Source organism: Physeter macrocephalus, chromosome 19 (genome assembly GCF_002837175.3).
Source record: "Physeter macrocephalus isolate SW-GA chromosome 19, ASM283717v5, whole genome shotgun sequence".
In the NCBI taxonomy this organism is placed as follows: Eukaryota; Metazoa; Chordata; class Mammalia; order Artiodactyla; family Physeteridae; genus Physeter; species Physeter macrocephalus.
Genome location: NC_041232.1, coordinates 15,091,857 through 15,106,774, shown reverse-complemented (window position 1 = coordinate 15,106,774; position 14,918 = coordinate 15,091,857). Strand labels below are relative to the sequence as shown.

The following is a 14,918-nucleotide window of genomic DNA, read 5'->3' as shown; positions in this document are numbered from 1 at the left end:
GATAGGTGAGAGGCTATGTGGCAGCACTCTAAGGACAGGAATGGTGACTTTTCTGTCTTTATTCTGTTATGATTATCTCCAGGCCACAGCTTAGGGGTGGTGTGTGGTTGATGGGGTTCATAACTCTGAGGGGTATCTCAAGGTCACCACATCTGCAGTTAGCTTTGGAGGTGGCTGATCTGGATCTAGGTTGGCTTTCCATTTTTATACCCATCTCAAATGTCTCCCTTTAGAAATACTTTATCCTTTTGGAATTTACTCCTCTCTTTTTGCGGCCAGTGAGAATGTTAGCAGTAGAATTCTCCAAGCATAGTTCCTGTTTTATAGTAGAGTACAGATGGCAGTTAGGAGGCTGGCCAGAGGAGAAGAACCTGCAGTCTGGTGTATTCCATAGAGTGTCTGGGCAAGTCCCAGAGGGACAGCCATGTGGTCTGGATACTGGATTCCCTTTGAAGGCCTGAGATCAGGGCTGAGAAGTCCTAGGGTTGGCAAGATTGGGACGAGTTGACCTTGGACCCTGGCTGCCCTTGTAACTTGGGACAGGTTGGCCACAAGGGGAGGTCCAGGGCTTGTACATTTGCTTTGATAAAGGGGCTTAGAGATCTTTGCTTCCTCATCTGTGAAATAGGGTAATTATAATACTCACTTCTTAGGATTATTGTGATAATTTAATGAGCTACAATAAAAAGCAAGTGCCTCGAACAGTAAGCACTCAATAAAATGGTTCAGTAGTGAAATTACTATCCGGGATAGCATTTTCTAAAGGATGTTGAGGGGGTTTACTTAAAACAAAAATCAAACAGGTTTCTTTCCTGTAGGGCTTCTTGGTGTATGTAGTAAGTTGCTATGTACTGTGATTTTACTTACAACATCAGGATTCGACCCAAACTTGGTTATGGCTCCCTGTTTTCACTGAGGATATGTTGATACAGTGTCTCATGAAGCAGGCTTTGGGGAATACTGTTTAAGGGAAGGGTGACACCTACCGAGGGCTTCCTCTGTGTCAGGCACCGTGCTAGGCTCTGGGGATATAAGAGTGAACAAGAAGCACACAGTCCTGGCCTCACAGACTCTGACGGTAACTCCTAGAGTTCACACGAGAGCCCCGAGCTGCTCTGCGCCTCACTGTTACACTCTGTAAAGTGGGAACAATATGAATCTCTGCTGCATTTTATCTTGCCAAGAGTTTGGAAAGGTAATGAGAAATACTGACTTGGGCAAGGGTTAGTAAAACTGAACTGGGGAAGAGTCATGCTTAAAGCATAATGTAGGAGCTAAGAGCACAGACCTTGGAATCAGTCAGCTGAGGTTGGAGAACCAGTTCTGCCTAACTGTGGTCTCTAACTGTGTGACCTTGTGCAAGTTACTTAATGTCTCTGGGCCTCTGTTGCCTCTTCTACAAAATGAGAAGAGTACTACTATTACCTCATAGGGTTGTTATGAGAATTTAATGAGTTATACAGCACTGACATGCATGAAGTGCTTTATATTTATTAAAAGAATAATCAATAACAATGGTAATAATAACAGCCAACATTGGTGGATTGTTTGCTCTGTTCTAGGCACTTTGCATGGATTTGTTTAATTTATTCCTCACAGCAACCTTACCTGGTAACTACAATTATTATCTCCACTTAACAGATGAGAAAACTGAGGCTTAGAGTTAAGCCCCTGTCAAGAGGACACAATTTGTAAGTGACAGACTCCAGTGCTTGAGGTTGTAACCACTGCCCCATCCCTACGTAGATGAGATTATTGTGGGGCAGAGTGTGTCTACCAGGCAGGGGTCCAGCTTGTGGATGCATGTAGAGAGGAGAGCCCAGCAGAGCTAGGGGGCAGACTGCATTCGATTTAGCATTTCCGAAGATCATTCAGGTCCAGTCTTTCTTCCTCAGACCTTCAGGGACCTGTATGCTGTCTCCTTTCTTCCCTTTCAAAAGGCAGACTTGATTCTCTTTCCTCCTCCTCTCTCTATCCTTTGTAATGGCCTTTTGAAGTCAGAAGTACAGTTCAGGGCTCCTAAGAACAGATCTATGAAAGAGAGAACTACTTTCCACAAGTGTTTAAACAAAAAATGTAAGCACATGGGAGCCCTAATACTTGAACCAGTTCTGTGTGTGTGTGTGTGTGTGTGTGTGTGTGTGTGTGTGTGTGTGTGTGTGTGTATTTTTAAAAAAGATCTTGCCAAACGCTAATACCTGCCTCTGCTAATGTCAGGTAGTGCTTCATAGAGGTCACCTTTCAGACTTCGTGTGTCTCTTGCTTGTCATCTTCTGAATATTTTGAGAGTAAGGGGCTTGACCCCCCCTCCCCAAGAAACAGTGTATTTTAAGAGTGCCTTTTTGTTGTTTGTTTGCCTATTCCAGTGTTTTTTTTCTCCTCGTCTTTTAAAATCTTCCTTTTTCCTCCTATCCCAGTGCCCTGTAGCCTGACCCTGCCTTGCTTATCTAAGACAATAAAACAGGAACAAGCTAACGTCAACCTCCCCGGACAGGTTGTTGCCGCAGCTCTGGCTGAGGCTGCAGAGCAGGATTGCCATGGCCTTTGCAAAGAGAGAATTGAAGTCCCTTAGCACCTGGGAGGGTTGGGTGTCTTCTCTGCGACCACACTGGGCTTTGTCAGCTGGTAACTGAGCAGAGGCCGAGTGAGACTTGCTTAAGGGGGCAGTTGTCCTAGGTGTGGGTCAAAAGGGAGTGGGTGCATTCATTCACTCATTCATTCATTCATCCAATTTTCCCTCCTTCCCTCTCTTTTACCCTCTTTCCTTTCTATCTTTCTACCCTTTGCTCCATCTATCCATCCATCTATATCCATTCATCCATCCATCCATCCATCCATCTACTCATTCGTTCACTCAGTTACCTACCCACTAACTCATACATCCACCCGGTCACACCGCCACCCACCTATCCACCCATCTATCCATCCACTCACCCACCCATCTGTTCATCCACCTATCCATCTTCCATCCACTCACCTGTCTTCCATCCATCCACTCATCTGTCCATCTACTCATCTATCACATTTACCCACCCATCCATCTATTTATTCATCCACCCATCCATTTATTTTTATTTTATTTATACCAAGTCCCTTCTATGCACCAGACACTTTGGTCAGTGCTGGAGATTTAGAAATGATGAACAAGGCCTCTGCCCTTGTGGCGGACAGAACCACCTAATGAAGGAGACAGACAATAGACCATTAAACAAAGGAATGAGATGATTTGAGAATCTGACAAACACTGTGAAGAAAGTAGTGAGAGAACCATGTTAGTTAGAAGAGACAGTGAAGGTTTCTCTGAGGAACATTTGAACTGAGATCTGAAGAATGTAAAGGGGAGAGGAAGTGGCAGAAAAAGTTCTCCAGGGCTTCCCTGGTGGCGCAGAGGTTAAGAATCCACCTGCCGATGCAGGGAACACGGGTTCGAGCCCTGGTCCTGGAAGACCCCACATGCCGCGGAGCAATTAAGCCCGTGTGCCACAACTAGTGAACCTGCGCTCTAGAGCCCGCGAGTCACGACTACTGAAGCCCGTGCGCATGGAGCCGTGCTCTGCGACAAGAGAAGCCACTGCAATGAGAAGCCTGCACACCGCAACGAAGAGTAGCCCCCGCTCACCGCAACTAGAGAAAGCCCGCGTGCAACAACAAAGACCCAACGCAGCCAAAATTAAATAAATTTTTTTAAAAAAAGAGTTCTTCAGACACAGGGAATGGTTGTATGATGAAGGAAAGTAGTTCCGACTTAAGGAAGTAACCAGAGTTCTCTGTGGCTGGGGCCACTACATCCATGCCCCCATGAAGGTACCCATCTGTCCATGCACCTGTTCATTCATCCATGTACATCCATGCATCCTGGCATACATCCATGTATCTCTCTGTGTACCCATCCATCATCCATGTTCACATCCGTCCTGCACCCAGGCACACATTCATGCACCCATCCATCCATCCGTGTACCCATTCACTCATCTATGTAGCCCTTCATCCGTGCACCCATCCATGAACTCATTTATCCCTCTATGCATCCATCAATTATCCACATGCACATCCATCCACGCACCCATGTACTCATCTGTGTACCCATCCATCCAGCCATCTAACAAACATTAACTGACGGCCTGTTACATATCAGACACATCTCTCCTCTTACTTAATCTCTCAGTAGCAGATACAACCATTGGCCATGTCTTCCTTTTGGAAACATTCTCTTCTCTTGGCTTCCAAGAGGGCACACCTTCCTGGTTTACTCCTACTTTTCTGGCTCCTACGTGCCTAAAACTGAATTTGCTCATCTTCCTCTCAAACTGCCCTTCCTGTAAGTGGCAGTACCATCTCTCTAGTTGTTCAAGCTGGCAAGCTGGGAGTCATCCTGATTTCAGCCCTACCCTCACTCACAGGCTGTACGTCCCCAGGTCATGTTAATTCTGTCCCCAGAATGTATCTCAAATATTCCACTTCTCACCACTACAACCCTAGTCTTTTGCCTGGATGCCTGCAGCAGCCTCCTATCAGGTTTCCGTGCTTTCATACTTGCTCCCCTCCAGTGCCTTCTCTACTTGGAGTCAGATTAATCTCTTATAATCCCAAATCAAAACATGTGGCTCCCCTGCTTAAAATTGTATGTCCACATAAAAAAAATATATTAGGTAGGAAGTTCTATAAAAGTAATTCAGACCATAACTGTATTTAACGTGGATTAATTACTCCGTGCCAGGCATTGTGCTAAGTGCTTTATACGCATTATCTCATTTAATCCTCCCACCAGCGTGATGAGGTAGGTGCTATTACTGTCCCCATTTTATAGATGAAGAGACTTGAGAAACAGAGAGGTGAAGTCACTTTTGTAAGATCTTACAGATCAGAAGCAGAGCTGGGATTTGGACCTAGACCTATGGGATTCTCAAGTTCTTGCCTTTTAACCTCAGCTTGGCAGGGCTTTGACATAACGAAAGCTCCATAGTATATCTACAGACTTGGAAAAGGGTGATGTCGGCTCTTCTGCTGGTTTTGGCTAAGCACTTGAAAGTTCTTTCGCTTTGAGGAGGGAGGTAGACCAGATGAACTGCATTTGGAACTCGATCTAGCACTGGTGTTCCTTGAAAGGCCTTAAATGGCAGGGGCACCTAGATGTTTCTTCTTCAGCCTGCTGACAAGTTTTGTTGCAAATTTGAGGCCAGTCTGCGGCCGATGAATGTCTGGGTTCGGGGTGGTGGTGCACGTCTTTGCCTTTGGTGTTGGATGGTCCTGGGTAAGAACGGGACCTTGCTGATGCGGAGAAGCCTTTCTGTTTCTTCATATTCCTCCTTCCCCCTGGGATCTGGAGCCAGAGTCTGGTTTTCAAATTGCAAGATAACGATCAGATTTAGTGATTTATCTGATTAGGCTTAAATGTATTTATTACATGCTTAAACATATTCCAGTGAGCTCTGAAAATGAACCGCAGGACTGTCCTGGGATGAATTTCCGGGACCCACTGGAGCAAGTTCAAGAAAAGCATAATCCACTTAGAGGAAAACAGAACCAGGTCCTAATCCAATCGTCATCTGCGTTAGGGAGCACATCCCCCAACCCCTGCCCACAAAGGTTAAAAGGAGGCTCTGTCTTCCAAGGGGCCAAGGTCACCTGGACATTAACATGCCTCTGGAGTCTCCCTCCCCACAGAAGTGGTGTGGGGAGAACACCTTATGTACCCTTTATTTATTGTTCTAAAGTAATATTTATTTCTCTTTTTGATACCAAAATCATATTTATTTGCAAAAATTCTGTAAAATAAAGAAGAGAATAAAAAAAGCAAACCCACATCACCCGTAATCTTGGTCATAGTCACATTTTATGGTGGGTCCTTTCAATACCTAAAAATGCTTTCAAAATTGCCCAAGTAACACAGGATTACCTTTTAATTATGATAAGTCCCACGCTTTTTTTCCTATGCATTTTAAACAAAATAGAAACAATATCAAATTGTATAGATTGTCTTATACCCTTTTTCCTTCACTCAATTTTCTTTTTTGGCCATGTCATTAATTAACTTTTGAAAATATCACATCTAATAGCTACACCCAGTTTCTTCCTGTGGATATGGTGAATTTGCATAACCACTGGCTTTTGGTTATGTTGTACTTTCCTTTTTTGTTATTATTAACACTAGTGTCCTGAACATCTTTGTATCATCTGGTCTTTGTATCATCTACTCTCATTCCGTTTCTTTTAAAGATGGTATATTTTAAGAACTTCACTGAGTATAATCAACATATAATAACTGCACAGATTCACGTATACAATTTGATGAGTTTTGACATATGTATGCACACGGGAAACCAATGTCACGAATTAAGACAGTGAACATATCTATCACTACCAAACTGTCCTTGAATGGCTTTGTTTTCCTTGAACTTTGAGGTGACCTCACATGTCTAGGACGCTCTTAGCAACTTCTGATCCCCTTGTGGTCCTAGGACACAACTTAGGACCTGCCCTGCATGTAGAAGATGCCAGAGTTCACCAAATGGAAGAATGCAACTTAACTCCTGCCTGCCTGGAATGCCTTTAGTGACAGGGAGCTCACGCCCCCCCAAAAGTCAGCCTCCTTTCACGGCTGGCTGTTCTGCCTGTTTCTCCCTTGACCAATCTCAAACTGGCCTCCTGGCACAGCTTACACTCTCTGGTTTTAATTCTGCCCTCCAGTCTTCTCAGGGTGCGTTCCTTCTCTCCTTCCTGACCGCTGCTTCTTTCCCCATTTCATTCATTTCCCCTGGGGCCTGGCGCAAAATATTTTGACCATGGTGGTGAGTGCAACTTACCCAGTCCTTGATCTCACGGTGTTCATGATTAGGTGGGGGAGATAGACATTCAACAACTAAGTATGTAAATAATGATTTAACTCCGGGGTGAGCCTCACTCTGAAGGAGAGGGGCGTAAGGAGCCATGAGAGCTTATAATGGGGAGATGATCTTTTTGGGGGGTGGGGTCAGGGAAGATCTCTATAGAAAGTGACATTTCGTGAGCTTTTGCTTGTTGGGAGATAGCATCTTATGCTTCTTTTCAGTTTTCTCTCCTCTCGACCAAACATTTTCAGTTCCTTCGGCCGTTTCTCTGCGGGCAGGACTTTCAGACGTCCCCATCCCCCTCTGCTTTTTGTCATCCTTGCATCCTGTGCCAGAAGAACACTGCGAGCTCCATCTCTGAGGACATTACTGGCCTAATCACACAGTCAATGACTGCATTCATTTCCTGCCTTCAGCCACAGGAAATTTTCAGTAGGATCAAAGGCTGACTGAGAAGCAACAGTAACCACAATAATACAATGACACCCATGAACATCCATCAAATGCTCCTCTTCCCTGTGCTAAGCCTTTCCTCATTCTCCCCATGACAATATAAACTCACTGATAAGAGCCAACCCTTTATAGCACGTGGGGTGTGAAGCCTCTGTTGTGAGTGGTTTATGCATCATAACTCACTTCATCCTCACAGCAACCTGATGAGATAGGTATTTTTACTCTTCCCACTTTGCAGATGAGGACATTGAGGCAGAGAGAGGTTAAGCAATTTGCCCCAGGCCACACAGCCAGGATCAAACCCTCAGAGTCAGTGGTTGGAGCCACCAAGCACTCTACGACCTCTGTCATGGTTCCAGTTTTCCAGGTGGGGATATTAAAGGTTTGGGGGGGGGGCGGCAATAGGGACTCTTCCCAAGGCCAAATGGTGATATTGGAATTTGGCCCCAGCAATGTGACCCTAGAGGTTCTCGTTAAACCCCACTCTGTTCCGCCTTCTCTTTGGAAGAGCATCTTGAGGAGAGGAGGTTGGGCGTGTGAGTCCCAGGTTCTGCAGGGAGAAGGAGTCTTTCTCCGCTGCCCTAGCCCCCGGGGTCTAATCCAGGTCTCATGGGGAGCACCAGCGTTGGCCCGCAAATGAGGCATCGGGAGAGGGTCCTTCATAATGAGGGCCATCGCTCAGATCCTGGAAAGGGTGCCCTTTCTTTAAAGAGCGGTGAGCCTGCTGTGGGAAGGAAACTCGTCACGGGCTGAAACGTGTATCCATGATCTGCAATGAGTGTGGTGCCAACCTTTCCCCCTTTTCTCTAATTATTGAGTCACTGATTAGAGCCGTCTAATTTCCCCTGCCGTTTCCAGTTGGGAATGTGGAGAGGGTCATGGAGGGAGGGCGAGATCAGATCATTATCTCTTCTGCCACACTCAGAGCCTAATGAAGTTCTGCTAGAACGGCTTAGAAATTCAGATGTGAACAGACAGTAGGTCTTAAGGGATTTCTCTTTGTCAGCAAACTTTCTCTTCCAGAGGAAGAGAGATTGTCACGGGGAGGCTCTAACAGTCTTGAAATGGCTTATCAAAACTTTCATGAGTAGGAGTTGGTTAAAAGCTGAGTTCTGGGACTGCTGGTGACATTTGTCAAAAGGACATTCTCCCCCGTGGCCCAGCCATTCCAGACATAAGTGTACCCATCTGTCTGGTGGCTTCTTTGTGCTGTGTGTGTGATGGTTCAGGGTGTAGGCTATGGGATCCACCTGCACAGCCCTGGGTTGGAATTTCTGCTCTGCCCTTATGAGCTGATGATCCTCAAGCAAACTCACTCTACTTCTCTAACCTCGTTGCCTTACCTGCAAAGTGGGTGGTCATTCCTACGTGACACGGTTGTTGTGTGAATTAGCTAAAATTGCACATCTAGAGCCCTCAGCTCCGTCCTAGCTCCTGGTGAGCGCTTGGTGAGGGCAGCTGTTCCACTGGGCCAGTTTCTGTGCTGGGCATTGAGGACACAAGGATGACCATGTTACAGACCTTAACCTTTAAGGAACACACAGGTTGCTAGAGGTGTAAACTAATAAATAGAACAAAGAGTTACACCAGCTATGGTCCAGGACTCTCCCCTTCAACCATCATGACCTTCCAGTGGTTCCATGATGACCAAGAAAAGACAAAGCCACTTCACAGATACTTGTAAAATGTTGTCATAGTTACCAATGCTGTGTAACAAACCATCCCAAACTTAATGATGTTAAATAGCAACCATTTTATTATGTTAATGGATTCCTAGGGTCAGGGACTGGGACAGGGTACAGTGGGGATGACTTGTGTCTGCTTCATGACGGCTGGTGGCTGGAATCATCTAAAAGCTGACCCACGCTCTCATGTCTGGAAGTTGATGCTGGCTATTGGCCAAAACCTCAGCTGGGGTCCTCAGTGAAACTCCTACACATGGCCTTGCCCTGTGGCTGCTTGGGTACCCTCACAACATGCCACAAATGCAGTCTTAAATTTTCTAGTAGCCACATTGGAAAAGAAAAAAGAAACAGGTTACATTAATTTTTTCCAGCTTTACTGACATATAATTGAAATATAACTTTGTTTAAGGTGTATGATGTGATGGTTGGGTACCATGTATGGTAATCAGTGATTACCACCATCAAGTTAGTTAACACATCCTTCTTTTAATTACTTTTTTAAAAAAATTAACTTATTTATTTATTTATTTATGGCTGCATTGGGTCTTCGTCGCTGTGTGTAGGCTTTCTCTAGTTGTGGCGAGCGGGGGCTACTCTTCGTTGCGGTGCACGGGCTTCTCGTTGTGGTGGCTTCTCTTGTTCCAGAGCATGGGCTCTAGGTGTGTGGGCTTCAGTAGTTGTGGCATGCGGGCTCAGTAGTTGTGCATAGCAGGCTCTAGAGTGCAGGCTCAGTAGTTGTGGCGCGTGGGCTTAGTTGCTCTGCGGCATGTGGGATCTTCCCAGACCAGGGCTTGAACCTGTGTCCCCTGCATTGGCAGGCGGATTCTTAACCACTGTGCCACCAGAGAAGTCCCTGTAATTACCTTTTTGTTATTGTTGTGATGGGGAAATATTATAACTCTACTCTCATACCAGCTTTTAAGGACACAATACAGTATTGTTAACCACAGTCACCACACTGTACATTAGATCCCTGAAACTTATTCATCTTATAACTGAAAGTTTCTACTCTTTGACCAACGTCTCCCCATTTCCCCCACCTCCAGCCCCTGGCAACCACTCTTCTATTCTCTCTTTCTATGAATTCAGTGTTTTTAGGTTAAATGAGATCATACAGTATTTGTTTTTCTCTGTCTTATTTCACTTAGCATAATGGCCTTAAGGTCCATCAGTGTTGTCACAAATGGCAGGATTTCCTTCCTTTCTATGGCTGAATAATATCCAGTGTGTGTGTGTGTGTGTGTGTGTGTGTGTGTGTATACACATGTTGAATTGTATGAGTTCCTCATATATTTTGGATATTAACTCCTTATCAGATTTATGGCTTGCAGATATTTTCTCCCACGCTGTATATTACCTTTTCGTTTTGTTGATTGCTTGTTTTGCTGTGAAGAAGCTTTTTAGTTTGATGTAGTCCCGTTTGTTTATTTTTGCTTTTGTTTCTTGTGCTTTTGGTGTCATATCCAAAAAATCATTGCCAAGACCAATGTCAAGGAGCTTTTTCCCTATGTTTTCTTCTAGGAGTTTTATGGTGTCAGGTCTTACATTTAAGTCTAATACATTTAGAGTTAATTTTTGTGAGTGTAAGATACAGGGCCAATTTCATTCTTTTGCATGTGAATAATCAGTTTTCCCAATACCATTTATTGAAGGGACTATGCTTTCCCCATTGAGTGTTCTTGACTCTGTTGTCAAATATTAATTGACAACGTGTGGGTCTATTTCTGGGTTCTCAATTCTGTTCCATTGGTCTATGTGTCTGTTTTTATGGTGGTACCAAACTGTTTTGATTACTGTAGCTTTGTAATATGGTTTGAAATCAGTAAGCATGATGCTTCCAGCTTTGTTCTTTCTCAAGATTGCTTTGGCTCTTTGGGGTCTTTTGTGGTTCCATACAAATTTTAGAATTTTTTTTTGTAATTTCTGTGAAAAATAACATTGGAATTTTGGTTAGGATTGCATTGAATCTGTAGACAGGTAACTAATTTTAATGTGTTTTATTTAACCCTGCATATCCAAGATACAATTATTGCAATATGTCATCAAAATAAAAAAAATATTGAGACATTTTACATAATTTTATTTTATGCTAAGTCTTTGAGAGCTGGCGTATATTTTACACTTAGAGCCCATCTCAATTCAACTAGCCACACTTCAAGGGTTTAATAACCACATGTGGCTGGTGCCTACCTACCCTATTGGACCGGGCAGCTCTGGAGCTCTCCAAGGTGGGTAGTTTGTGAACGTGAACAAGAAACATCTCGCATTGGAGACTTTATTATTATTATTATTTTTAAAATATTTATTTATTTATTTATTTATTTATTTATTTATTTTTGGCTGCGTTGGGTCTCAATGGCGGCATGTGGGATCTTTCCTTGTGGCATGAGGGCTCTTTATTGAGGCATGCAGGCTTCTCTCTAGTTGTGGCGTGCGGGTTCCAGAGCACATGGGCTCTGTAGTTTGCGGCATGCTGACTCTCTAGTGGCGCACGGGCTCAGTAGTTTCAGCATGCGGGCTTAGTTGCCCCGTGGCATGTGGGATCTTAGTTCCCCAACCAGGGATTGAACCCTCGTCCCCTGCATTGGAAGGTGGATTCTTAACCACTGGGAAGATTCTTGCCCACCAGGGAAGTCCCGCATTGGAGACTTTAACCCAATGTATTCCAAATAGAATTCTGCTGCTCCCAGATCCCAACCTCAGGGGGGCTGACTCTCAGCAGGGACTTCCACTAAGCATGGTCAGCTGGCTTGTTGAAGAAGAGGGCCACATAACTGTGCCCTTTCCTAAGCTCCAGGCAGGGCTGTGAATTTGCAAATGCTGCCCAGGAGATGCTCCAACTCCCTGTAGCATCTCCAAACAGCTCCCTTTCTGAGCAGGCAAATCTATGAAGACCTCAACCCAATTTAGGACTCATCCTCTCTGTAGCTACCAAACCTTAGCAAATAAGTAGTGACGACACCAGTAACTAGAACCACCTTTCACCAACGTCCTTACCAGGCTTACCATGTTAGCCCTATCACATACCTTATGTTACAGCCACCCTGTGACGTAGATACTTCTAATATGCCCATTTGAGAGAGGGGAAACTCAGGCAGAGAGGAGTTAAAGTAACTTGCCAAGGTCTTAATGTGAAGCAGTAGGTTTCAAACTTGAGTATGCATCAGAATCCCCTGGAGGCTTATAACAACACAGATTGCTGGGCTCCACCCTCAGAATTTCTGACTCTGTGGGTCGGGGGCCGGGCCCGGGAATGTGCATTTTAAAACAAGTTCCCAGGTGATCCTGAAGCTGCTGGTCTGGGGGCCACGGTTTAAGCAGCACTGTGCTGAAGTTAACCCTCCCCCCAAGTTGCTTCCCTTGCAGAAGGGTTGACGTCACTAAAAAGTTATTTATCCTGAAAGCAGAAGCTGGGAGGGACACGGTCACACCTGGTTCTCACATATGAGCAGGGCTGTCGAAGGGCAGAGGGGGCTGTGCTGTGTGGGTGTGGAGGGCAGAGCAGGGGCCAGGAAGGCAGAAGTCACCTTGACCGGATCTGGGCTCCATAAAAGAAAGAACTTTCTATTAGCCAGACCTGTCCTCCCATAAGAGGGTTTGAGCTGAGACCCCACATTGGTCGGAGAGCAGGAGAAAAATCCTTTCTTTGGTGGATTTTATGAAGACATCAGTTTCTCAAGTTTGCTACTCTTTTTAAAAACTTCGTAGCACATTTTAATTTGGATTTAATTTTATTTTGTTTCACAACATCATTGTTATTTATTCATTTATTTTTAGCTTTGTTCTGATAAGCTCATTAACTTTGGTTTGTTTGTTTTTTTTCATTTCTCTTTTCTAAAAGCAACCCAAAATAATACCCCCTAAACAAAACAAAACAAAGAAAAAACAAAGACTAGCTGAAGGTCTAGGATGGTTGAACATGGTTTAACCATCTCCATATTGCAGTAGCTGTCTGTCATTTCTTCTGCACATTAGCTGGCAGTGTTTAGATGAGGGCTAAGATGCCAGTCAGGTATCACCTTTAAAATTGAGAAAGGATTTAGTTAATATTAAACTGGGGTTTGATAGAGATGCTGTAGAGTCAGGATTCATGGAGTGATAGCTTGTGAATTTTGTGGGCCCTTTGTTATTTGATGTAAAAAAACACATCGGTTTGTTAGGTTCTGTTGGTCAGCAGTTCATTGGTGGTCTGGCCTTAAGGAGTAGTGGCCTCGGTGAAATTTCTAGGGAGAAGAAACAGCAAGTATAAACCCCTAAGGTGATGTATTATTTAAGGTAATGCTGGTTATTATAGAAGGTAAACCTCAAAGTCTCAGCAGCTAAGTATAATAGAAGTTTATTTCTAACTCAGTTATTGTCCAAAATGGCTGTTTTTGATGGGAGGTGGGGCCGGGGCTCTGTTCATTCAGGAACCCAGGAGCCGGGCTCCGCCATCTTCAACATGGAGCTACTGGAGTTGTCCTGGATATTGACACCCAGAAGGTGGATGGCAGGGGCCTGGTGGGGGGAGGATTGAGCAGGTAGTTTTTCACGGACCTCCTTTCTCTTGTGGTCTGCCTTGCTTCCATCCATGTTCCATCGGTCAGAACGCTAACTGTGAAGGAGGCTGCGAAACGTTGTCCAGATGGGGGCCCAGGAGGAAAGCGAGGAGCTTTCCGTGTTCAGCCAGCCAGCGTGGGGGTGAACTGGGTATTTTGGAGACCCCATAAGGAGTTCACCAGGACTGGAATGGGTGGGAAAGGAGAGCATGTAGGGGTTGAGGTTGAAGGGATGAGCACAGCCCCAGTATGAGATGCAATTAGGCAAACACACTCTGTTTTCTTAGGGACACTGGCCAGTGAGATGTAGCAGGGAGTGGGCCCCGGGTTAAGCCTCTTTCAATGAAAATCTCACTTAATCCTCACAGCAACTCTCTGAGATCGTTACTCTTATTATTCCCCTTTGAGAGATGAGAAAACTGAGGTTTAGAGAGATTAAATAACTTGCCCATGGTCACATAGCTAATAAAGGTTGGAGCTGGGATTTAATCGCAGGCTCTAAGAAGCCATGGTGGAGACCCTAGGCTAGTGGTTCTCAAACTTGCGTGTGCCATCATAGTCGTCCGGAAGGCTTGCTGGGCTCCACCTTCCTGCTTCTGCTTGGATAGATGTGTGGTCCTAGGAGAGCACCATATATGTAATACGGACTCGCTGTAATCCATCCAGGGTTCTCCAGGTAATTTGTTAGGGCTTCACACAATGGGCATCAACGTGGGCAGGGGGCAAACATAGAGATTCCTTTCCTTTCCCAATGGAGTTTACAGTGCAGCTGAGAAACCAAGACAGAAGACAGGGAATATTGACAACCCGAGAGACTATGAAAGTTGCAACATAATTATGTGGGAGCTGGTGCAGGCAGAGCACAACTAATTACCTCCTGACTAGTGCAGACCATAAATATTATAGGAGCTCAAAGGGGAAGATGTCACCCCTGACTGGAGGGGCCTGGAAAGGTTTGAATGAGGAGATCTTTAAGGCAGGCACTGAGAGAGTAGATTTCAGGTGTTGTTATTTTTGTTTACTTATTTACATATGGATTATGTCTCCACCTACTAGAGTGGAAGCTCTTTGGGTGCAGGGATCATAACTCTTCTACTTCCACATCCTCAGTCCCCAAATGGTGCCCGGCACATAGTAGGTTCTCAATAAACATTTGTTGAACAAAGGATTCTGTATGTGCAGGGACTTCTAAGATGCATTTATAGGTGAGGGTCCGCATATACAGAGGAATATTTCCTTGATCGGATGCATTAAATGAAATGACCATAGTTTCCTTTCTTGCAGGACTTCTCAGGGCCTTTGATCTGCAGACTTGCTTGGAGAATCTCCGAAAGGGGGAGATGATATTCAGTGATATCTGGACTTAGAGCATCTAGTCTCTCTTTCCCACAGCCCCTGGTAACCCGCTGTGGAGC

The 14,918-nt window shown here is 44.8% G+C and overlaps 1 protein-coding gene across 1 annotated transcript in view; it reads left to right on the top strand.

Annotated features, from left to right (window-relative positions):
* The window catches only part of KSR2 (kinase suppressor of ras 2), a 414,563-nt gene that overhangs the window by 103,085 nt on the left and 296,560 nt on the right, over nt 1–14,918 (top strand). The window lies entirely within an intron of this gene.